The sequence below is a fragment of the Triticum aestivum genome, chromosome 2B (genome assembly GCF_018294505.1).
Source record: "Triticum aestivum cultivar Chinese Spring chromosome 2B, IWGSC CS RefSeq v2.1, whole genome shotgun sequence".
Classification (NCBI taxonomy): Eukaryota; Viridiplantae; Streptophyta; class Magnoliopsida; order Poales; family Poaceae; genus Triticum; species Triticum aestivum.
This window is the reverse complement of record NC_057798.1, coordinates 756466597-756489331: the sequence shown is the minus strand read 5'-3', so window position 1 is coordinate 756489331 and position 22735 is coordinate 756466597. Positions and strand designations below refer to the sequence as shown.

The window sequence follows — 22735 nt, the reverse complement described above, 5'->3', positions numbered from 1 at the left end:
TCCCCGTCTCGGGAGCCCCGAACGGACTCCAGAGCAGCCCTCCCAAGAGAGATTAGGTCTTGGCGGCGGGTACATATCGTAAAACGCGATGATTTCTTCTCTCTGATTTTTTTCTTCCCATAAGCCAATATATGGAGTTGGAGTTGGCGTCGGAGGGCCACCAGGGGGCCCACAAGGTAGGGGGGCGCGCCCAAGGGGGGCGGGCGCCCCCCATCCTCATGGACAGGGTGTGGGCCCCCTGGTCTTCATCTTTGGCGAGGATTTTTTATTATTTATTCTAAGATATTACGTGGAGTTTCAGGTCGTTCCGAGAACTTTTATTTTCTGCACATAAAACAACACCATGGAAATTCTGCTGAAAACAGCGTCAGTCCGGGTTAGTTCCATTCAAATCATACAAGTTAGAGTCCAAAACAAGGGCAAAAGTGTTTGGAGAAGTAGATACGACGGAGACGTATCACTAAGCATACAAAATGACATGCAAAAATGATGGAGTAGCGAAGACATACATAACTGAGCATAGTTCATTACATCCACAAATGACACTAGTTCTACTGACTTAAAAGATCTAGAGACTTGAATGACATGAGTTCAAAGTACAAAGCTCAAGCTCGAGCATACACTTTCTACTTCGGAAAGAAAGATCTAAAACGCATAAGACGTTCAATTTGTGCGTCACGATCAGGATTAGGCTTCAGTTGATAATCCGACGATCCCGCCCAATTCTCCAACACACCTTTCATTTCGCCGAACCAGGCCCATTGAACATGGCGTTCTGGAATCTCTGACTTGCCTTGTGTGATTGCCCATCCAATGACCTGTCCGGGTTTTCTCAAGTCCAACTCGTGGAATTCTTCTATGTTCACAGAGAAAAAGATCTCCATTGCCACAGAATGTCTGCAAGCATATTCCTTCTCATGCAGCTCATTAAGTATCTTTTGTTTTTCTTTCATAAGCCTATGGAAAACTTTTCTCTCCTTAAGATCAGAAGGTTCCTCCATGAATGGATAGTTGTTGAAATCCATCATGGCAGCAAACTCCATATCATTGCTCTTGAACCATGCTTCAAGCTCCCTCTTGATAGCAAGTTGTCGCTCTGGTACAATCTTCTCAGACGCTGCCGCCAAACTCTTAGATGCAATGCCACAACACTTCTCATATACTTTCTTCAACTGCTCCGGGGTCATGTTTTCCATGCTACATGAAATGGAACAAACCATAACTCAAATCAAATGATACAATACAAACACAAAGCATAACTTATTTATAATGACCTAGGTTACATAATGTTCTCACTAGTTCAAAATGACATAGGTTACATAAATGATAAGGGTACATGCCATTACAGTCCAAATGACACTACAACATCATTTGTTTCAACCCCCTCTACTACTCCATCAACAAGACATCTTTGTCGTACGGCCCGGGGTTGCAACAAATGACATCATTTCTTTCACGGAGCCAAGCCCAACGAGTTGCCCGACTAAGTATCGCCGACGATGCTTGCCTAACTAGCCAATCAATGATTTGCCCAGGGTTGTTAAAGTCCATCTCATTCACTTCATCCCTTGTTCCACACAATGCAATTAGCCTTGCAACAGCGCGTCTATGATTTTTCTCTTCATTCTTGAGTTTGCTTATGTTTTTCTCTTTAGCTTGGTATAACTTAACTCCTGCATCGTCGCACTTTGACACATAATACTTTGAAAAATCGTTACAAGCCGCATTCAATAAATCAACGTCTTTGACCCACAAGTCCATCTTTTCCTCAATGACTGCACGTTCACGCTTAGCCGCCGCCTCCGCAGAAGTCTCAACAAAGATGATCGATCCCATCCTACAAGTCCAGGGATTACTATAACGGTCATCCAAGGTAAAAATCCTAACCGTGTCTCGACAAAAACTTGAACCCTAGGAGTAGATCAAGCTATAATTCAAGAGATACCTACTCTAACAAAACCCTAATTAAACTATAACCATAACGTTCATCATATAGACTTAAGCATAACCATAAACACAACCTTAACCCTAACCATGTCATTAACCCTAACAAAACCCTAAATGATATTTCTTACTACCCAAACGATGCTAGTGACAAAATACATTTTCAAAGCACAAACATTAGCCTAAATGCATCATATACAATGATTTCACCACAACAAAACCATGAACTAGTGATTCCAACAAAATGAGCAAAATGCATGATTTGAACCAACCGAATGAAGGGGGATGGGGGAGGTACCTTGGGTGATGCAAATGAGCTCGATCCATCGGTCAAATCTCAAGAAATGGAGGGGGATCTAGTGGGTGATTTGGTGGGGGAGAAGAGGGGGAGAGAGCTTCAGCTCGAAAGAAGAGTGGGGTGAATGAGTGGGTGGGGGAGCAGCACAGCCCCCTCCTTCACAACCTTATCCAGGAACCTACCGCCAGACAGCCCGGCGGTAGGTTGCAACAGCCTACCGCTGTAGAGGGCAGCGGTAGGTCCCTTTGCCACGTGTACACGGCCGTTAACGGCTAGACGGCGTCAGGGAACCTACCGCCACGAGGAGCAGCGGTAGCCCGCACAAATCTACCGCCGGGAACCCCGGCGGTAGCAAAAGGGTCAAATGTCGAAATAATTTTAAATCGGGGTCAGATCTCGATTTTAGACGTGAAAAGGGTCAAAACACGAAAATTTTCCCCAACCCGCCATCAGAGGAAACCAAAGCTTCGTCAACTCCCACGAGGCCAACCATAGTTTGTACGCCATCTATGTTTACCATAGAAGAAGGCCCCCTGCACTCTTCTGCTAGATCAGATATGTCACACCATCAACAGGCAGAGCATCTCACCCCAAGTTCGTACGACTAGGACCAACAGGTTGTCGGGGAGAGGACGACCAGCACAACTACCTCACCTCGCAAAGCAACACCCTGTACGTCACCGCCACCTCTAGTAAGGATCAACGTCAACCACAAGTAATCGAGCGAGCACCTACCTATGTAGATCTAGGTAGTCAACCTCCAACTACAAGGCCTCGACCAACACTCCACAGTCCTAAGGTGGCACCTTAAAGAAGTACAACAACGCCTGAGTGTAATCGTCACACAATCCACGGATTTTGGGGTTTCACCCGGGACTCGGAGGTGGAGGGCAGGGGCAGGATTTTGATGCCGCCTACAAGAAGGGGAACGACACCCGGAGCGTCGTTGGCATCGTGACTATTGCAGCCGACCAAGGGATTCCCCCAATCCATAGCTCCGAGCACCACCAACCCCATCCAGCCACCAGATCTGACAAACCGGAGGTCACCAGCATCGCGGGCTGGCAGGGCGGGAAGAGGATCGACGGAGGAGACCACCTTCTCCAGATCAGCTCCAAGGATCCATGAGGAGGCCATGAGAGCACTCTCCACGCACGACTCTGATCTGCCACCCATGCGGCCAAGGGTAGTGCACCCCCGCATCTGCACCCACCACCCGCCGCTGGGTAGAAGACGCCACTCGACCGTAGCAACCGCAACATCTCCGGGCGATCTACGCGTAGTCCCCCCACAACCACGTAGCCCTTCACACCGCCGCGCCCTCTACCAACATAGCGCCATCCGATCTCACCAGCTTGCGTCGTCCGCTATCAGGAAGAGGAAGAGAGGCCCCGACGCTGATTGGGCTTTGCCTGTCAGCATGAGCCGGTGACGACAACGGGGGGGGGGGGGGAGGGGATGTGGCGAGCTTCACCGAAGGCTAGGGTTTTCCCTTCGGATTGATCGCGGGAGCGACACGGGGCGGGGAGGGGGGGGGTGGGTGGGTGGGAATTCACTCGGTCGGGAGAAATTGATCAATGTCATCTTTGATCTTACCATGTAACACATGCTTTGATTACGTCAACAACTCTAGCTCTACCGATAAAATAACCAGATATACTCCATTGTTTCTCATATCTACATCACTTTCTCTTTAGTACTACTCCCTCCATTCGGAAATACTTGTCGTCAAAATAGATAAAAGAGGATGTATCTAGACGTATTTTAGTTTTAGATACATCTCTTTTTATTCATTTTGATGACAAATATTTTCAGACGGAAGGAGTACTATGTAGCATCATTGCTTTGTTAAAATGAGACATTCGTACTTCCACTATATATGTAACATCGTACTGCATAGTCATACTGGACATACCTTTTGGGTTTAGCTACCAGTTGAGGCTACATTACTGTACACGTTATTGCTTTATTAAATGTCCAAAATTGACGCATCTTGTCGTATTCCAGGCTTGGGTTTTCAAGAGGGGGAGCTGAATGCGTTCTCAACGGCCAAACCGGCAAAAGGATGCAGCAACTGATCTTCGCAGGCCCCAACTTCTACCACAGGCTCATCCACATGGACGAGGACAAGGTGAAGTTCCGCAACACGGGGCCGGTGCAGTTATGCTAAGTTGGCATTGTGATTCCGTTTGCTAGAATATTAAGTTCTACTTTATAGTCGCCACAGCATACTCAACAAGTGTTATAGAGTTATCAAGGAATTGTGTCGCCATTGAAAGATTTTGTTTAACGTCAATACCTTGTCATGGCCCATTGTAGCCGCCGCCTCCTCCCTGCTGGTTATAACCAGCGCCACCGCCGTCGCGTGATCCACCAGAGTTACTTTGCGGTTTGCCACGGTAGCCCTTTGGTGGACCACGGCCCCCACGAGCAGCGGCATTAGCGGACAATTTGAAGTTGCCATTAGCGCCCTAGAATAGTTCGACCCTCCGATCGAAGTTGGACATGAGGGCGAAGAGATGGTTGAGGGAGAGGGGCTCGGTGTGGACGTCGGGGGCGGAGAAACAAAAGTGAAATCGTACCCACACCCGTCGTCAGATGGGAAAAGGGATATAAGTACCTCTTAGGCTTTTGCATATTCCCCTTTTCACATCTTTTGCATATTCCCCTTTTCCCATCTGATGGGAGCGATTTCGCTGTCCATCTCAGTGGAAGAGTACACAACCTGCGAGAATTTCCCCCATGCCCTTCCTAAGAATACTGGTTTCCCCTCCCCCTTGATGGTACAATTCTTGAAGGAGAAACCGCTCTCACTATTGATACGGCTGTCGCTGGCCCGCCCCTCTTGTGCCACTACCATGTTGCTGATATCCTTGTTAGTAGAGATGATACTACAGTCTTCATACAACGATTATGCGGATCCGAAGATGAAGTCAACACTTCCCTTGATTGTGGAGGCCTTGAAGTAGTGGAGCCCCTCATGGTCATACAAGGCTCTCTGGCCGGCCTCGACGGTGCAGTAATAGAAAATTGCCTTTGTGCCCATGACATGCAACGCAGTGGCCTGCACTTGTTTGCCCCCTGCCTTGGAAGGAAGTGCACCATTCTTGATGATAATACCATAGGCAATGAAATAGTCAAACTCTATGGTAACAGTACTACTACCACTAGAGCCGAGGAGCATGCCATCCTTGCCCTTGGTCATAGTATGACGAAAGGTTACCTTTTCCAATGAACACCTTCTCACGGAACACTATTTTGAAGGACAAGCTTTTTCGGACGGAGGGAATATGTGCGTAGCCCGAAGCCCAGAACAGTGTTCCGTGAGAAGGTGTTCATTGGAAAAGGAAGCCCTTCGTCATCCATTTGAGGAACAAACTTTTTCGGACGAGGGAGTATCTAGCACTAACTTGGTGCTAGATATATCTAGTTGAGGAGTATCATTTAATGTTATCATCGGGGATGTTGGAAATGCACTCACTGATGTTCTTGTACAAGCCACCTTCACCACCAAAGACAGTGTCTAGGTGAATGCTATTACCGAGCCTTGAGGCTTCTGCTATGGAGAGCTTGGCATCAAGTGTCAATGTGGCTACACTACTCTCAGTCTCTTGCAATGCCACCCGTTGATCAAAACCATCTTGCCGCGATAGCACTGGAAACAACACAAGCATGAGCAGGCCCATGAACAACGAGAGTTTCTTCATCGCTATGATTGATGCAATATGCAAGGTTTGCTTTCTCCTCGTTGTGGCTAGCGATTTAGTGAGTTGGTCTATATATAGTTCACATTGGGAGGTAATGAGAGGATGAGCAAAGAACAAGCAGAGGGAGTGGTCTTGAATCAATATCCTCCTTCCGAGGTAGGTGCATGACCCTCAGTTTTATGGACGGTCCACATTGCCTTTACCAGACCATCGACCAGATGACGCATGTATTTCTTTGTCATTTTGTTCCATCGATCAACCGAGATACATATTTACAATGAAAAATCCATGCATCCCATCCCTTCGTATTGTGTGACAAACAACCGAGTTACCTGCGGCGTTCTCGATTAATATATTTATACGAGTCATAGATTAGTTAGCATGTACATTAAATAGTATTGACATAAAAACACAATTCATACTATACATGAGTGACATGACCAAATTCGAATGTCTGTGGAATGGCTAGAAGACATAGATGTTGCTTCAAGCAGAAAAAAATGAAGAAAGATGTGACATTCAGTTTGACTTGGTTAACAGTTATATTAAGGCCCCTTTGAGCAAATAGTGCAAAAATGTGACATTCAGTTTGACTTGGTTGCTGCGGAACTCGCTCACGATGAACTACAACTACAACAACGGGAAGAGGTGCGGCGACCCGGACGGCATCCACATCAAGGAGGCCGCCTACTGCGCGCGCTCCATCGCCGATGGATGGCTGGCTCAAGGGCAAATACTGCACTCCCAGCATCCCATCCTGCGCTGATCGATGATACTCCATTATTATCGTGTGCTAGCTATAATACTGACTTGTCTTTCTAGTCGCCACATCTGTCATACTGTGTTATAAAGTTATCAAAGAATTGTCTCGCTACGAAATCACATTTCCTTCATATCCAAGTTGGCTCAAAACTAATCTGAATAAAATTAGTGCCAGTATGGTATACCAAAATAGTAAAGGGGAAATAGTTCACAAATGGAAAGCAATGAAGATTTTTTTTAAAGCACTAACCCTATAAAGAACTCCATAGCTACATCTGAATTTGTTATATTTATTTCAAATATGATATATCGAGTTCAAAAATACATATGGACACAACAATGGTCAGCATATATATCCTCTCTTCTTCTAAAGAGTTAACAGAAAACTGTACACTGCAGAATCTTAAAATGAACGAGCAAAGCTAGCTAGATATGACACTTGCAGGGGTTGCATTGAGAATTAGACTCATGGATCCACAAGCTATACATTTCTTGCTGGATGAACCTCTTCATCTCATCTTAGAAGTGCAGTTTTGAGTGCGAACTATGATGAACTGCTGACACTTACAAGCTTCTCCCGTAGCTTTTCCAAGCGGGCCTGGACAAGGGAGTGTCAGCATAGAAAGTCTGCATCGCTAAATCATGCGACTGCAATCGGAACCATGAAATGCCAAAACTACAGTGCATTTTTCAACACTGACCTTGAAAGACTTGGACCGACGAATAGATGGGTCAAGATCCAAGGCGCGTGCAAAAGCATCCTCTGCGGAGTGGTAGTCTCCCGGAGCGAATAGTGCGTCCCCTCGCAACAAGTGAGACTGCGTAGCCATGATACACAAGACCTTATGAAGACGGTATGCCCACAGAACTTGATGCTTCAGAAGTAAGAAGGCTGCATGCTTCTTTATTAAGAAAGCCAGGCATCAAACTACAAGTGTTTAATTGTCCAATAAACGGACATAAAAAAGAACAACATGGAAATATTTCACATTCCGAACGAAGCTATGCACAAAGATGTTTTCAAAACAGTCTCCAAGATAAGAAGAAAAAAGACAAGGCACTCTTTTTTTTTGCTTTGTGGGAAAAAAAGACAAGGCACTCAAGTAGGCACTTTGAAAGCATTAAACATGCGATGTCGTCTCGAAGCTTCAATGAAGCTTGCTAACCTCCATCTATGTTTACAATTATTTGATCAGAATGACATCAATACATGGTCCAGACTACAGATGTATGTATGGAATTATACTGCCTTTGACATCATACAAATGAACATCGTCTGACGTTATGTTCATAGATAAGTTACTCATTATATTCATCTCGTCCACCAATAAGATAAAAGTGAAAACCGTTTCACATTATGAGATGTAGTTGTTTTTACCAGCCATATGATGATATCCCTCGTGCCCCTTGTGCTGCAAGGTTAAGCACTGCAACTGTGTACTGCCTTTAGTCCATATTTGGTAACCACAGCCCTCAATTTTGCAAGTCATCGACTCATGATCAAGCATACTAAATGGTTTTTTCAATTCACTCCACTGTCATAGGTACTCATCATGGCTTTCCCCAACCTCAACTTACTATTCCCTGCGTTTCTAAATATAAGCCTTTTCTAGAGATTTCAATTCGGACTACAGACGGATGTATATAAGCATATTTTAGATTGTAGATTCATTCATTTTGCTCCGTATGTAGTCCACATTGGGATCTCTAAAACTGCTTATATTTAGGAACGGAGCGAGTAGTTAACGCAAAGCTATTGGCACACGGTTTCTGACAGAAAATGGCCGTCCAATTCATAAACAATACACCATACCTAACTAAGGATGCAGTATCATGAACAAGCAAAGGAGCTCAATCTACAAGTGATACATGAGGAAAACTGGGAGCTATCCTTATCGCCTCCTCGGCATCCGCGAGCGCGCCGGCGGTACCCCCAATCCCTATTCTCACCTTACACCTGCAAAATTGCAACCAAGCATCACATGCCAAGCTCATCAAAGTTCACGTTTACACTGTCAGACGCTTTTTTTTGAACCGGGCGTAACCCCTTCCCATTACTCACATAATGGAAATACAACAGTTCAGCAAACCAACCAGGAAACCAAAGAAAGGGGAAAGCGAGTTCAAAGCATCCCTGGGAAACCCATGATAAACACCTGTCATCGGGCAGTTTATCGCGGGGGGAAACCCAGCGACACCAAAATATCCACGCCAAGCTACCAGAACCATCAGGCTAAACAAAGTTACGCTCATGCAGGAGCCTAAACCCACTCACACCACCAGGCTACAAATACCAAAAGAGCCAAGAACAATGGATAGCATGTCTCAAGCGAAGCGAACTGGAGAGAAGCTCTTTGCCCGCGCCCTTCAGTTCGTCCCTCCCGGAGCCGCACAGATACGCATCATGTTCGAAGCATTGATTCTCAGCATCTTAGATCCCCGCTCCATTGCTTCACGGTCTTCTCCCATCATCAGAACTGCCCAATATGTAATATAACCACAAGCAACGTATATTACATCAAATGGAGATCTCAACTTCTTGAACTCAAAGGTGGTTCTGTTATGGCAATTCCACATAGCCCAACAGAGTGCAGCTAAGCCAAAGGTATAGAACCTCTCCCCATCTGGAAGGAAACTATAGCACCAGGAAAAATAGTGCCATATATTGTTCGGACACAGGTCCGTTCCCAGCATACATCCGACAGTCCTCCACATGACCCTAGCCACCGGACATGTGAAGAACATGTGCTGGGCTGTCTCTCTGTTATCACAAAAGGAGCAGGAAGGATTCCCCAACCAATTTCGCCTTCTCATCACATCTCTAGTTAAAATGGAGTCTTGGAAAAGTTGCCACAGGAAAAATTGTATCTTAAGTGGAATTCTGGCTTGCCAGATCCCCTTATAACTACAACCAGCCAGGTTTCTTTCCAGGTAATTGTAAACTGATTTGGTAGTAAACTTGTTCTCTTTTCTCCCCAAGGACCATACAACCTTATCAGGTTCATTAGTGGTCGGCCACGAGGTCACCACTTTCTGCATTTCCCTCCACTGCTCTAGCAGAGGGGGTGGAGACGCCTTCGAAAGAAATTGTCATCCACACCGTTTTTAAAGCTTGCAACCGTGATCCCTTGATCATTGCAAATGTTGTATAGCGCATGGAATTGATCACATAAAGGGGGTTTATTATTGATATAATCATCCCACACTCTAGCAAGGTTACCAGATTTTAGAACTACCTTTCTCCCCACTAGGTAGTGTTCTTTGACTTTCATAATAGCCTTCCAAATAGGAGAATCACCAAATTTAGATTTAACCAAAACAATCGTGTCTTTTTTGAGGTATTTGGCTCGAATTATGTCCTGCCACAGCCCTTGCCGTGTTTCCAACTTCCACCACCACTTGGTGAGGAGACTAATGTTTTGTTTATGCAGGTCTTTCACCCTCATGCCTCCTTTTTCCTTGGAGCGGTAAATTCTGGACCATTTCACCAAATGGTATCGTTTCCGACCTTCATGCTCTTGCCAAAAGAATCGCTTACGGTGCTTGTCAAGTTTCCCAATCACATTTTTCGAGAGTAAAAACATCGACATATAATAGAAAACTATGCTGGTTAAAGATGTATTAAGGACTGCATTCCCAATCTAGGATTCACAACACTTAAGGAATCTCTCGTCCAAGAAATCCCAGTCCAGACTATGTAATGTGGAAAAGCTGACCGGCACTGCCAAGTACTTCATAGGGAAGTGCCCAATGCTGTAGTTAAACAACTCAGAATAGAAGGCAATTGTCTCATCATCTCCCCCAACACAGAGGATCTCACTTTTCATGAAGTTAATCTTAAGGCCTGACATAAGCTCGAACATGTATAGAAGAAGTTTAAGGTTTACAGCTGCATCTTTGTCATGCTCGAAGCAGATGACCGTGTCATCCGCATACTGTAAGATGGCCACTCCCCCCTCGATCAAGTCCGGTGCGAGCCCAACAAGTAGCTTCTCTTTTTGGGCATTGAGAACCATTTTCGAGAGGGTTTCTACAACAATATTAAACAAGAAGGGGGAATGAGGGTTGGCTTGGCGAACCCCTTTGTGGCTTTGAAAGTGCGGGCCATTTTCATTATTGAGTTTAATACTCAAGGTGCCATTTCTAAGAATCTTATCTACCCAGCCACACCAGGTAGGTCCAAAGCCCCGATTGCGATGGCATTCAATAAGGAAATCCCAAGTTATCTTGAGTGCTGAAGCCAGAAGAGCTCTTCATCAGCCAGAATATCATTGAGCTCAGCACTCAAGAGGGTTCTTCTCTCATAAGACTCAGGATTCAGGGGGCCAGCCTCCTCCTTCTTCAATCTCTTCCAGCTCCTTTTTACACCATTTTTTCCTCTTTTTGGCATGGCCGAAAAGGTGGGAACCGCATCCTTTAATGTATTTTTTGATACGTTTTAGTTTTATGTTTAGGACGTCAATAGGGTCCTCAGCTTGCACATGCTGCTCCCAGATCATCTTAGCTTTAGCATAGAATTCCTCATTCTTCAACCAGCTGAGCTCGAATCTGAACTCACGCATGTGCATAGGACTATTTTTCAAGGGATTTGTTGTCAACAACAGAGGGTTGTGACCTGAGATATCTCTCACTAGTTTACGGACAACAACTAGTGGGAAAAGGTCTTCCCAGTCAAAGCTCATGAGCACAATATCGAGCTTTTCGAACGTGGGGTGTCTCTGCTTATTGGTCCATGTGAATCTGCCTCCTCCCATATGAATCTCTCCAAGGTTCAGTGATTGAATGACACTGTTAAACCTATCCATATGCTGAGATCGACGGGGAGACTTGTTCTTGTCACTACTATTCCGTAGTATATTGAAGTCACCCCCAATCACATAAGGGGTTTTAATGTTGCCACAAAACGAGGTTAGTTCATCAAGGAACTCGTCCCTCTTCTCATCATGTGCTGCCCCATATACTACCACAAGGGTCCAAGCACATTTGATTTTAGTGTCAAAAATTGTAGCCTGCAGTATATAGTTACCTGCCGCCCAAGACACAATTTCCAAGGTTTCTTTTCTGATTCCACATAGGATACCACCAGATTTACCAATGGAAGGGATCCCATTCCAATTAAACCTCTCAAAGGGGTCGATCTTCCTAAGGTATCTGGGTACAAACTTATCCTTCTTCGTTTCTAGGATGCCCATAAAGTCGAGGGAGTGGTCTCTAATGATGTCAGAGAAGCAGGTAGTCCTCCCTCTTTTACCTGCTCCTCTACAATTCCAAAAGAGACCGTTCATTTTTTCTTTTTCCTCCCCCGCCTCTTTCTGAAAGCTCTACTAGGAGGCTGAGTAGAGCTTCCAGATTCATTCTGTAAGGTTGCCCCATTTTTTTGATTTCTGGTAACCGGCCTAGCTATTACCACATTGGGTTTTCTTTCTCTCTTCTTCCTAGACCGCATCACAGTATATTTTTCCTCATCTACATTATTATCCACTTCCCAATTCATGTTCAGGGGTGTCTGATCCCATTTTTCATTGGTAAGGATCATTTTTCTATTATCTTTATTATGCTCATCAGCATTTACCGCCATTTTTTCCATGTTTCTACAGTTCTCAAGTTCTCTAAGGATATCCATACTAGTAAAATCAGTGTGTGGAATGTTAACTCCCATTTTAACGGCCCTAATAATAAGACCAGGATTGGATAGTGCATCAAAAGAGTTAAGGTTATGTGGTATACCTTCTAGATCTCGCTTTTTTGCTGCTGTCATAACTTTTTCTTCAACCCTCTCCATCTTGTTTTGTGCATTGCGCAGGCTGAAGCGGAGGTTCTCCTTAGTCACCAGCGGAGGAGCAGCCAGCACCTCATTATCCATCTCGCCCTTAGGCATCTCAACCATGTACTCATTAGTGTTTGTCACACCAGTACCATAGTGTTCAGTAACATCCACCACCTGATGAGATTTTTTAACGATGTCAGAGTAAGATTTTTTTGGCAAGCTCATGCAAATATCTGTAGGAATCTTAATAGGAGGCCTTACATTATCCTGAGATATTTCAAGCACCATGGTTTCAATAAGGAGGGTCTTGTGGAGCGATTCATCCGAATCAGTGCTCTCTTGGGACTCCCGAATTGGGCCTGGTTTACCTCCATGGGGAATGCAGGGAGATTTCCCTCCAAGCCCATGTGATAAGTCAGCCATATGAGCTCCAGGAGTCGAAGAGGGGGCATTTTTCTTTTCAGTATTACTCCTATCAGGATTAGAAGGCGCTTGCACTTTTTCCTTCTCCCTTTTAGGATCACTCACCAAGATCTGGTCCACCTCATAGTAAAAATCATAAAAGTGGTCTCCCAGGACAGCTTCAGCTATCACAAGAATCTCGTCGACATTTCTGCATCCCAACCTAACCCGGACAGAGGCCGGGAGGTGTAGGGTAGCTGCATCAATTTCCAGGGGAACCCCGACCAGAGAAGCCACATAGGCCAAATTCCTTTCACTTATTTTGTCTAAAGGGACATTGCTAACCTTAACCCATGCCACTTCCATCACCCCCTTGGCCCCAACTATGGAAGACCAATGCGTAGCATGAATAACAGCCCCAGTGGTTTTAAGAGTGACTCTCCCACATAGCAGATCCGTGCAACTGCACGAGGATTAGGGAAACGAACAACAAAGACCCTCGGCCCTATCATATGAGCAGAACACCTCCATCCAGTGGCTAGGTAGGAAGTTAGGTCTAATTCTATCTGACGAGTAGATGTTTCCCCTTCCACTATAGTAACAACAATGTTATTGGCCCTCTCCTTAATCTGATTAGCAGTACAGGAGTCATGAATGTAGTAAAATCCCTACCCCTTAGACTGAAACGCGCACATAGGTGTCATACACTACCAAGGCAGGAATTCAACACATACAGAAGCCAGATGTCCTAGCTTGCTGCAACACTCACAGTAAGCTTGAGGGCATCGACTAGGAGGGTGTTCATGCGCTTTGCAAATGGGGCAGGCATCTAGTTTCTTGGAAGGAGGCATCTGAGCAGGGTTTTTCTTTCCCTGAGTCTGACGAGGTGAAGATGCAGCCTGGCGCCCGGCGGTGGTGTCGCCCGAGCCCGATGAAGCCTGAGCCTTTTGCACCTAGACCCCGCCGTCCTGGATCTCACAGCGGTTGGCACCCGCCGCCTCGTCCCAGCGCGAGTTGTCCCCCGACCCCGGCTGGATTGCTGGTGAAGTAGTGTTGGAGTGGTCGCCTCCATCTTCACACCGCCAGGAGAACTTGCTGCGGTTGCCTCCGCGGCCATTGCCACGGCCGCTCTGGCGCCCTCCTCCGCGGTCCGAGCGGCCGCCGCCGCCACCTCCGCATCTCTCTCCATGGAACCTGCGCCCCGCATCGTTCGCCATGGGTGGACTAGCTGTGACAGCCGCGAACAAACGAGGATCGCCCCCCAACTTGCCGTCCCACCACTCAAATGTCTCTGGAGTTTTGGATCTAGGGTTCTTCGCTGCCGCCCAGAAATGGGAGAAGGAAACCTCTAGGTAAAGGATCGGGTGGGGAGGGGATCTTATACCTGTGTTGTCGCCCCGCTCGGTGGGGTGGATCGCCCCCAGGTGTCGCATATCCGCCATTGATGGGTGGTTGGTGGGGTTTAGGTGCGCCCTAGTTTGACCCGGCCCGGTTGCGTGCAGACCCGCACGTCTCCCGTGTACCGCTGCATCTCGCTCCGTGTCGCCCAGCGCGGTGGTCGCCGCCGGTAGCCGATCCCGCACCTTGGCGAAGTGGCAGGGGAAGGAGATCACATCACCGACATCGATGATCTCTTCTCCCTCTCGAAGGAAGCGCGTGTCGATCGTGACACCGCGCGAGTCCGTGAGAACAAAGGCATAGCGCATCGTGTCGAAGCGTGAGAACCCCGTCGTTGAACGAGATCGTGTGAGCAAGGTGGAGATCCACTACTAGGGAAAAGCCTAGCAGCAGCGCGGGTTTTAGGCCTATCAGTAGCACGGGCAGGAGCGCTACTGATAAGGCGCTACAGCTAATGCTTAGCAATAGCGCGCCTGGATCCACGCTACTACTAAATTGACTTAGTAGTAGCGCTTCTTCTGGACCGCGCTACTGGTAATTAGTAGTAGCGCTTCTACTTTCCTGCGCTACTACTACTATTTAGTATTTTATTTCTTTTTTATTTCATGTTGTATTCATACACCTTTACACAAGTTTTCATACAACAGGAATCTTGAGATTGTTTTTACATCATAATGAGTTATTACATCACGGGGTGAAAGAACCGTGGACTAGTTTCAAGTGGATGTCCATCCACTTGAAACTAATCCCCGGTTCTTTCACCCAATAATATAATAATATCATCATCATCATCATATCATTAACAACTTATCATCATAATACATCATTGTCATATAACACCTCCTCAAGATCATCGTTTTCATCAATGACATCACATAGCAAATTGGTCACTAGTCGTAATCACAAGTACTCCTCATTATCAACTCTAACACATTACCACATAATAGACATATTTTACCTCATAGAACCTACTACATTCGATTAAGACCTACTACATTTTCTAAGGTAAAATAGCAAAAAACAAGATAGCCCCTGACTCTCCATTATGGAGAATGGAGATTAGCCTGTCTCCAATTCTTGCCTTTCGCTGAATGTTACTTCCAAGAACCTCCTTGCGAATGTCCATACATTTCTTCCATTCTTTGATGATCATGTGTTCACCGGTTTTAGAAATCCGATATGCACAGGTGAGCTCCCTAGATTTGCCTGGCATTATGTTCAGAACTGAGAGGCGACCATTCAGAGACATCAGATGAGGCACACAATCCATCGGGAGTTTTTGTTGAAAAACATAATAATAACTTCGTAGTTAGCAATGATGTACTAGTTTTAGAAGTATGCAAAAGATACACGGATGTCGTAATAGTAAAAAATCTTACCAGGGTATCTCCAGAGAAGTTACCGTGGTTCAACACATGCACTAGTGGCACGTATTCACCATAATTTGGAGGAGTTCGATAATAGTTATTGTAATTCTCAAGAAGAGTAGACAATGCGATCAGATGATTTTTCTCCTTATACGTTAATTTGGTGCCATCGGTGTAGTGTGTTTTATCTACCATCTTCCGTACAGTCTTTGAAGAATCAAAATAAGCTGTCAATGGAAATAAGCTATCAACAATTTTGAAATAAACAATATAAATTAGTTAATAACTATGTTTGAGAAACTCACATAGCGGTACAATCGGAAGCGTATCAACAAGGACCCAAATGTCCATATTGTCTTGCTCGATGTCAGGATCACCAAGACCCATGGTGACAATCATACCCTCATAAAAACCATACATTTTGCAAAGTGCTTCCCAATTTTGGCAACCAAAATGGGTTACGCTCTGAGCATTGCACAGATTTACTTCAAAATCCATATCATGATGGGTCCATAGGTGTATTTTCTTTGTTTCGAAATTTTCATGGTCTTCAAAACCCATCCTTTCCAAGACACAGCGTCTTGCATGGCATGGGATAAGCTAGTCAAATTGTAAAATATGAAAATTAGACGTTGAAATAGTTGAAGTCATGCTTAGTTACGAAAAAAACACTTGTCGTTGTTGCGTACCGTTTCACAATCGAAGGTCTCCTCGAGCTTAATGCTGAAGTGCCGATTTTCGTCCAGCTGAACGAACCTGTCGCACATACCTCGATCGTCGTGGCACCAGCTACACTCCCCCGGGATACTGTCGTCGTCCGAGTACGACATTTCCTACGTTCATAATTCAAAGATTAAACTTGTACATATTCTAGCACAAGTCATGCCAGAATTCACGAAAAAATCCGGCATGACCTTTGCTAAAAAAGGACATATCGAGCACCTGAAATTTGCCGGAACGGAAATTAATCAACACTCCGGCAAAACATAGGCCACTCGGAGATGTAAACTGAACATGAACGGCCACTTGGGCAACCACATATCCTATTTGAGCAACAACAAAAGATATACAAGGATATTTGGTTGGTCTCACCTCGATGTCGGAGGGGGTCGGTGACTGGGACGACGGCGGGGATGTCGGAGGGGGTCGGTGACAGGGACGACAACGGGGATGTCGGAGGGGGTCGGTGACGGGGACGACGGTGGTCACCTGAGAAACCATATAAGTTATCACTAATACATCCCGAATAATTGCTTAAACTAAAAAATAACAACAAATATGACATGTTCAACTAGTTTTATTAATTCAACTAGTTCTTACTAAATATAAACTTACTATAAATAGAAAAAAACTAGTTCTTTCTAAAAATAAAGTAGTTCAACTAGTTATATTAATTTACTTAGTAAACTAGTTCAACTACAACTAAAAATCCAGTACTAACTAAGCAACATCTAGTTTACTAGTACCATCACTACTAGTAATTAACCTCTACTACTACTAAAAATCTAGTACTAACTAAGCAACATCTAGTACTAGCTATGAACCCTAAATTAACATCTACAACTACTAAATCTAGTACTAACTAGTGGCAGGGGGTGGGGGGCGACGGAGAGGTAGCTAGGGGCGGAGAGGTCGAGGGTGGTGGGAGGAGGGCTGCTAGCGGAGGAGGGAGGAGGGGCGGCCGCAGGCGGAGGGAGGAGGGCGGCGGCGGAGGCGGAGGGAGGATGTGCGAGGAGGAGGGAGGAGGGACGGAAGGAGGGGAGTACCTCGGCGGCGGACGGACGAAGGCGGAGGCGGCGGCGGCGACGCACGACGACGGTTATCGGCACGGGGGGCGAGAGTGAGAGTGTGAGTGAGGGCCGGTCGTGCGCGTGGGGATAAGGTAGGGATAGTTGTAGCGCGTTTGCCAAAACGCGCTGCAGCTAATCTGAATAGCAGTAGCGCTTTGCACATAAACCGCTCCTGCTAAGTGTAACTATACAAAAAATACCTCAATGCAAAAATACATTGGCCATCAATAATTTTTTTGTGTACAATCTGAATTGTCAATATGAGTCCTATCCGGTAGGAACCGGAGAGGACTCATATTGCGCCCACAAATTTTACACATAGAGTTCAGTGAAGACCAACTGGTTGTGGTAGTTTCAGAAATAACATATTTAAGGTGGTAGACACCCTGTTCATGGAGCGAGGTGGGACTAAACTTGTGGGCAGATCTTAGCAGTAGCGGTTTTCCTATAAGCGCGCTGCTGCTAACTTCTATACAGTAGCGCGGTTCAGTATAGTGCGCTACTGCTATAACAAGCGGGGGGGGGGGGGGGGGGGGGGCGAGGTCATGGCAATTATAGCAGTAGCGCGGTTTGTGGTGGACGCGCTACTGATATTTTCCTGTCAGCAGCGCGTTTCTCTAACACGCGCTGCTGTTAAGTAGTAGCAGTGTGGTATTTTATGGAGCGCTGCTGGTAATATTTTGTGTATAGGCTTTTCCCTAGTAGTGATCGGCGAGTCGGGCGCGCCGCCATTTCCGCCGCTCGTGCTCGCCATCGTGTATCTGGTTGGCGTTGAAGTCAACTTCACACGCTAGCTAGTTCTCCAACCAAATTCAGCAGAGCAGAGTAGACCTGCCTCCATAGGCCAGATCAGTCCACCGGGAGCATGCATTGCGATGCTCTAAGTACATACAAGCCATGGTAATCACTGAATCAGAACACTAAGCCGAGAACTGCATGCAGCTCTGTCCATGGCATTATTCTGAAGAGAAAGGAGACAAAACAGCAGAGCACGGCAGCACGCACCTCGGTGAAGAGGGCCTCCACCTCGGCGGCTTTTCCCGTCGGCGATCACGGCCTCGGCCTTCTCCCGTAGGGCCAACGCGGCGAGCCCCGCTGCGGCGTCGAACTCGGCGGCGCCGAGGAGGTGCTCACATGGCCGAACACGGCGTTACCGCGGCCCGGGATGGAGGCGCCGACGTTGGGCCCGGCGCCGCAGGGGCCCAGGCACCCGCAGGACGCCACGTCGACGCGCGGCGGGGGCTGCGAGAGCCCCTCGAGCGCCACGAGCACCTCGCGCCCGCCCTGCCGCGCGCACGTGTGGTTCGTGCAGACCCGTATCTCCACCGCCCCCGCCGCGGCGCGCGGCGACGCGGGCCCTCGCCAGCGCGGCGAGCGCGGCGGCCGGGAGGCGCAGGCTGCTCCTGCCACGGCCATCGCCGTCGCCTTGTAAGTACAGTATAGATGATGGAACGGCTTGGACAGTGGATGAGGCTGGCAAATAAATACATATAGGGTGGTTTTTGCAATTTTGCACAGGTCGACGTGGCACTGGGCCCGGCCGCTCGCCTCGAAGCGGTGGGCGCTTTTGCCAAAACACCCTCCCGTCCAGCCCGGTGCACCCGCCCACGAGGCAGCCCGTCGCTGACAGGAAGAGGTTCGGCTGGGTAAGTTTGGGGAGATGGAGGGTGACTGCCTTGTTGGTTTGAGCTGTTTTTATTGGGTGTGGCTAGGACTCATTTAGACGTTACATAACTATGTCATATCCAAGCATGACATCACACAACATCAGCAAAAAACAATTAAAATATATATTTTATACAGATTCTGAAGCCCTTTATTATCTGATGAACTATCTAGATGTGAAATTCTTAAAAAACATCTAGATGTGAATTAGTCATTCTGGTTTTTATTTGCTGTGGAATTAAACACATTAAGCTACACGTAAAGGGAAGCCAATCAGCTATGCCACGTGGTGCAGCTGGTTGGCCGTAGTGAGAAATCTTTTGAAATTTTTTAGACGAAGGTGTGGATTATTTTTTAAAATGTATTTTTTTCATTTTAGATGGAGGTGAGGACCTCTAGTATTTCTTCCCCGCCGTCGCCCCGACCTGCCCGCCGCCGTTGCGTTGCCCATTCGGGCTGTAACGCTGCGGTCCGCGGTCCACCGCCATCCACACGCGTTGACTTCGCCGCGCCACCTTCCTTGAGGCAGGAACATCACCGTCTGCGCCGGTCTTCGTCACGCTGTCGGGTTCATTATTGGCTACTTCGAGCACCGCCGCCGCACTCCTTCTCTAGCCGCCGCCGCCTCCTTAGGCCGCCGCCGCCACCGCTCTCCTTCCAGGGCTCCGCGGTGACTACCTTGACTCCGACGACCCCCGACTCGACACCGACCACGGCGTTCGTCGCACGGCTACCTCGACCATGGCTACACCACTTCGTCGGTTTCCAATCCAGCCACGCCTTCCGCGATGCCTCAACCGTTATGACTAGGGGGGGGGCTGTCCGTCGGCTTGCCTTCGGATTCTTCTCTAGTCTCACCGCCTGCGTCGCTACCATTGTGACTGCGGGGGATGTTGAGTATATGAATTCATTAGGAAACATAAGATAAACTAGGATTTTTCCTGCCTTGTCTTGTACTCCAAGTAGATCATTGTACTCCTATATATATACCCACGAGGCTCAAGCAATTGAAAAACTATTCCACCAATTATCTCTCTCCCTTCTAACATCCGACATGAGTAAGAAGAGTCTCGCCTCTGCGAATGATGCTTCTCCACAGATACTTATACCCTAAGTATCTCCATCTCCATGCCCTTCCCAAGTATCCCTGCTTTGAAACTAGTCATCATCTGGGTCTCTGAACTTTGAACGACGACAGGGATCGAGTGCATTGAACCTGGACACCTTCTTGTAGCTAGCTTTTCGCTCTGTCGTAGATTTGAGATTTGGGAATATTAGTCATCGATTCTGTGATTTGCAAATACCAAACAGACTTCACACCAAAGCCTAACACCTAAAGCCGGAGACCCCAACCAAGCCACAATGTCGGGTCCGGGCCATACACCAGTTTCGCGCACTCTCAGAGGCGGCCACCCCCATCTTCCACTGATCCATCTTCAGAACAGGAACCTACGCATCGACCTTGCATGCCTGCCGTCAACACCACCACGACGCCAGATAACGCCGTCCTCCTGCGAGAGTCCGTCAACCCGCAGATGCCGAGACTCCACTGCACCACGACCGTAGTCGGCGCCGGGCCCGGCCGGCGGCAACGGCGGCAGGGGAGGGGTTGAGGGAGGCTCGCGGCTAGGGTTTGGGGATCCCCTGGCGTCGCCCGAGGGGAGGCGACGCGGAAGATGAAACCCTGCTCCACCGCGGGGCCCTTCAAGTCAGCACCTCCTCAAAAATGATGTCCCCAGGAGGGAGAACGACATCGAAGATGTCGTCATCGTCTGATCCGGGAAGACCCAGATCTAGGGTTTCCCCTGGAGCATCCTGAGTGTGGTGCCGCGACCTGCAACAATGATGCCTTGAGAAGGGAATGACGTCAGAGACGCTCCATCGCCCACCATGACCGTAGTCGACGCGATTTTTACCAGAAGTCGCGTACCCCCGATCTCGCAGCTGACTGGAACCGTACGGAGGCTCGCCGTGAAGACAAAAGTCACCGTTAGCACGCCGGCAGGGAGCCTCCAGCCGCCCCTCGCCGGTCCCTCCTCGCGCCACCGGCCGGCCGAGGCCACACCGTGACGGATCTGGGCAGGACTCCAGATTCGCAGGCATCATTGCCACCCATCTGCAGGGAGAGCAATCACCCTATGGAGCACCGTCACCGCCACCACCCATCCGGTCAAACACTCCGCCGACCATGGTGCTCCAATCGCCACCATACAGTAGGGGCGCCGCCCTAACTATCGCCCTCGATATCCCCGCGTGAAGCGCCTCGTCTGCCTCATGGGAGAACCGCAGCGACCCCCCCCCCCCAGGAGCCTATGGCGCCGGGCCCGGCCGGCGGCAATGGCGGCAGGGGAGGGGTTGAGGGAGGCTCGCGGCTAGGGTTTGGGGATCCCCTGGCGTCGCCCGAGGGGAGGCGACGCGAGGGGTTAGGGAAATCAGGACGTGGTCAGCTGGCCTTTAATTAACACTGATGAACATGAAGTCCCACCGACTGCAGAAACGTACGCAAACAACAAGTGAAAAAAACATTATCTAGGTATCGAGAAGTAAGGATTCGGATGATCCTCCCGCCTCCTCAGCGATTTGGGCTTCCTGGCCGTAGCCGTCGGATCGAGCCCTGGAATGACCTCGTCCGTCGGATAAAAATTAGTTACTGTTGCAATGAACAGTCTCACCTCGACCGTGCCACCGCGCGTAAATAGCCTTCCCCGCCGGGGGCATTTTCGTCATTTCACTCGCCCGGGGTACAAAAGCGTCGACTCCCGTGGAGGCAAACCCTAGCCGGCTCCCCTCCCCCTCCCGCGCGCCTCCTCTCCCTCTCTCTCGTTCCCCTCCCCTCCCCTCGCCTCCCCTCCCGCACGCCTCCTCTCCTCCCGCCCACATCGCCGCCGTCGCTGCCGCCACCCGCCTCCCCGTGCGGTCGACGGCCAGATCCACCGCAGCAAAGCCCCCCCCCTCCCCAAAAGCAGTGGGAGGAGGAGGAGGAGCACGACGGCGGTGGCAGCAGGGAGGAGCAGCACCACTCCTTCGTCCTGCCCGCCCGACCCCCGACGCTCACTTCCTCGGCGTCGTCGCCGTCGTCCACAACCACCGCCACCGCGCCCCCACCCTCTCCCCATCGCTGCAGGGCCCCACCTTCTCCCAATCCCCTCACCCTTCTCTCCCGTGGCCAGTGGATTCGCCCCTCGCGGGATCGATTCCTCCGAGCCAGCAGTCTGCAGGGCCGGACGGGAGCGGCACGGCCCCCAACGGTGCGTCGGTGGCGACGGTCCTGCGGGTCGAGGCTGACCCCCAATGGCGCTGGCGCTGCGTCAAGCCAGCGCGTGCTTCTGCTCGCGGGCACTGAAGGCGTTGCGGGGGATCGAGTGGCTGCAGGCGCTGGTGCAGAGGCAACTCGCCGTCACGCTCAGCCGCATGGAGGCGTTGCTGAGGGTGCAAGAGCGTGCTGCTCCGCCGATGCTCAATCACAGGACCTCAACGGCCGTGCCGATCCGCTCAGGGAACCTGAGGTACATATCTTTTTGGACTGAATGTGCATTTGCAATACCAGATTCGATCAATGATTTGTGCAGTTCTCGTTCCTGCAAATTTGATAGTCGCTCTGTGTCCTGTGGCAAGAGAACTTGATAGAATTGCTC

The 22735-nt window shown here is 48.5% G+C and overlaps 1 pseudogene; it reads right to left on the bottom strand.

Moving 5' to 3' along the window:
• Positions 1-7255: 7255 nt before the first annotated feature.
• On the bottom strand, positions 7256-21818 carry LOC123039556 (uncharacterized; annotated as a pseudogene).
• Positions 21819-22735: the final 917 nt, after the last annotated feature.